The following is a 3,693-nucleotide window of genomic DNA, read 5'->3' as shown; positions in this document are numbered from 1 at the left end:
TTTCCATCTTTGACTATACATTTTGTTAAAAAGATTTTAACATCCATGTTTAAAAGATTTAACTCATCTTGTTTGAACATTTACATAAGAGCAATAACTCATAATATAAATTCAGATAATTTCTGAAAGAATATAATCTCACAGTAACCGTGTACATGACCATTTCTTGCCTCGGAAGAAATATTTATTCTATACATTTGATGCTGAATAATTTGGAAATTTTAGTTCATGTAAATTTCTCCCCATTTTTATTTACCTTCTTTTTATCTCGTGTTTGAAAAGCACTAATATGTACCTAGAAGCAATTTTATATCAATAGGATTGAATTTGTTAGTTAAAAACCTTTTTTTTTTTTTTTTTTTTTTTTTTTTTTGCAGTACTGGGGATCAAACTCAGGGCCTTGTGCTTGCAAGGCAAGCACTCTACCAGCTGAGCTATCTCCCCAGCCCAGTTAAAAACCTTTTAAGACTATAAACTGTTCTGGAGTTGTCACTGTGAGGTGGCAGTGCTAACAGAAAAGACAGCAAGTGTGTGTTTACTTAGTTATCAATTTAATATCATGATGTAATGATCAGTTAAAGAAAAATATTCATGACATCTTACACTCCCATAACTACTAGTGAATAGAATGAACTATGTATTCAACACTTGATTATTGAATCAATGTATAAAGAAATTAATAAGTAAGGCCAGGTATGGTGGCACACTCCCGTAATCCCAGTGGCTCAGGAGACTGAGGCAGGAGGATCATGAGTTCAAAGCCAGCCTCAGCAACCTAGTGAGGCCGTAAGCAACTTAGTAAGATCCTGTTTCAAAATAAAAATAAAATTAAAAAAAGAAATGGCTAGGAATGTTGCTCAGTGGCTAAGCACTCCTGGGTTCAATCATTTCTGGTACCAAAAAAAAAAAAAATTAATAAATAAGATGTACCTGAAAAAACAAAAAAGCAAAAAAGAACTAAAACCTTTGGATATTTTACTAACTTTGCCAAGATCACACCTAGATAATATTAAACAGAAGTTTCTACTCTTTTAAAAATTAACCCAACAAAATTTCAAAATATCTAGTACAATCTACTTCTCAGTCTGCAAATACTATTTCCCAATAAATTTGACCTTAATTTAATTGATTTATATTGGAGATTAAAACCCTTTCTTTTTGCTTGGTAAGCATGTAGAAAATAGTTGTAAATGGCCTACAGTTAAAAAATTTTAGATATGAAACAATTTTATCCCATGGTGACTGATAGATGACTGTTCTGGTTTGCACAGCAAATTAGGGACAGAAAGATGGTTGAAATCAGGTGTACTGTTCACTGATTTAAGTTTTTACTCTCCCAGAGCCTTTCTCTGAGCGGAGTCAGATGATGATAAGCAGATGGGAAGCAAGGTCAAAGACTAAGAATTCTGAGTATATCCTTATTGCTGGCGATCAACTACAAGAACAAAAGGAGACAAAATCCACTACTACATGAAACAAAACTTCCTAGCATACATAATATATCAACTCCCTTAGCGACCATAATCCTTTAATTATCAGAGAAGCTTATGTGAAGTTGTCTCTAGATTCTCTAGTAGGTATTTAAATATTGGATGAGTCATTATCAGCATTTGGACTTAGGTGAAAAAGTAATACAAACAATAATTTTATATTAATATATGTAAAGTGTAATTATAAAACTCTACAATTATTAGAAGCAAGCCCCAATAATTATTTAATATACTTATTAGATCTATTAGGTCTATTGTTTTATATCTTAAATAATTCTTGAAGACTTATGTCTAATGATTATATAATTTTCTTTTTGTAAAAATTAGCTCCCACACTGACATTACATTAATAACATTTCTAGCAAAAGCAAATAACAAGTTCAGTAACTGAATTCACATTGACAGGTTTCATTTTGATCCCTTAAGCCAATTTAGGAAAAAAAGCCATATTGATCAAAGTGATAAAATTAAAAAGCACCCTTTCCTTGCTACATATTTTTAAGTAATACTCCAAGCTGAGATCAGATACAAAATCAAACTGCAGGATTGTTTTAATTGACTATGACATGGATTTGTGCCTTACATTTTCTTAAATGTAGTCATGTATACAGCTATTTAAAAACCATAGGTGCTATTGGATAAGAATCTGAAAATATATCTGTGAAATTTATAACTTGGCACTTACACTGAATTTTCATGTCATCGAGAACCCTACCTACTCTAAATGTCCTGAAATAATTTATTACTGTCATCTTTTGGGAACAGTTTTGGTACTTAAATCAAGTGTTAAGGGAATTCTATTCTAAAATCCAGGGCTTGAATTCAAACTTCCAACACTTCCACACAATTATAAATATTCAGAAATCCAAATACCTCTTAGACCATCAAACATTTCAGTTATGCCTGATAAATGACATCATAACCACCCAGGCCATCAGGAGTACCATATCCTCCACTATAATTGTTCCCCATTCCCATTATTCCAACAGATCCATATCCTTCCTAATTATCCATTCCATCTCTTCCATAGCCTCCCCATTCCAGAGCCTTCTTCAGGAGTAGAATTCATGAGGAGTTCAATGTATCCATGTTGCATGTTATTTTTATCTTTAGACAAGGCAGCTGCTGCATCTTCATGTGTCACAAATTATACATCTGTCACTGTTATCACCTCCAGTATCAACATGAAGACTTAGGGGTGAGAAGAAATTAGCAATATCATTTTCAGTTGCACAAAATGTACAAAATGACCACCATCCAAACCTGAACTTGCATCACCAGCTCCACCATAGCCGTGACCCCCCATACCTCTTCCATCTCTCATTCTGTCATCAAAACCATCATTTCCATGGTCATAAGTATTACAGTCACCCTAGTCATCAAAACCTCCACAACCACCATCATATCTATCCCCTCCTTGTCACATTCTGTCATACATACTTCCCTACCCAGCTCCATAATAACCACTTTTTCCTCCTATTGGTTTATCATATGGTCCTGGTCACCATATCCTTTGATTTCACTCCTGCTGTTTCTGAAGGTCTCAATAATCCTGTGCCCTATTCTTTCCTTGTGTTTTCCCTTGAGCATTTTCAGCTATCTCCTTTGAAGCAAACTACACAAAGGCCTCATCTGCGCTTCTCCCCTGGCAGTTCATCCTCAACGTTCTCCCATTTGGCACAATTTCCAACCCTTGAAAGAACTGAACTATTTCATCTTTGCTGCAACCAAATGGCAATCCACGAAGTGGTAATGTCCCAGTACTAATGGCTTTTGGGCTTTTATGTTTCATAACCTAATCCATCTCAATATTGTTCAGTTTAAATACCCCTTTTACTTCAGATACCCTGTCAGGCCATGAAACATCGATTCCTGCACATGGGTTGGGTCATAAGGAGGAAGAAGCTGGTCTCTTGTAGCACTCCCCACAACAAATTTTCCATCCGTCTTCTTCGGTGGCAACTCGAAGGAAGCTGTGCTGCACAGTGACAGGCTGGGGGGCAATGCAAGAGAGCAAGAAATTAATAATCATATGATTTTCTAATAATACTTTTATTAATGTCTTTGAAGATGATTTATGTGGTAATGTATCCATCCTGCATGCACTATGAATTCTATATGGTAAAGGTTCTTTAACACAATTGATGTAGAAATAAAACAACTAATTTGAAATAATTTCACATTTCTTGCATAGCATTTACTT

General features: G+C 34.6%; 1 pseudogene across 1 annotated transcript; it reads right to left on the bottom strand.

Moving 5' to 3' along the window:
- Window positions 1-2,387: 2,387 nt before the first annotated feature.
- On the bottom strand, window positions 2,388-3,308 carry LOC306658167 (heterogeneous nuclear ribonucleoprotein H3-like; annotated as a pseudogene). Its single transcript has 2 exons — window positions 2,939-3,308; window positions 2,388-2,896 (listed from the first exon to the last, which is right to left on the bottom strand). The product of its transcript is annotated as a heterogeneous nuclear ribonucleoprotein H3-like (transcript).
- Window positions 3,309-3,693: the final 385 nt, after the last annotated feature.

Source organism: Sciurus vulgaris (assembly GCF_902686455.1).
Source record: "Sciurus vulgaris genome assembly, chromosome: 3".
Lineage (NCBI taxonomy): Eukaryota > Metazoa > Chordata > Mammalia > Rodentia > Sciuridae > Sciurus > Sciurus vulgaris.
The sequence above is the reverse complement of the archived record's forward strand: the minus strand, read 5'-3'. Positions and strand labels throughout refer to the sequence as shown.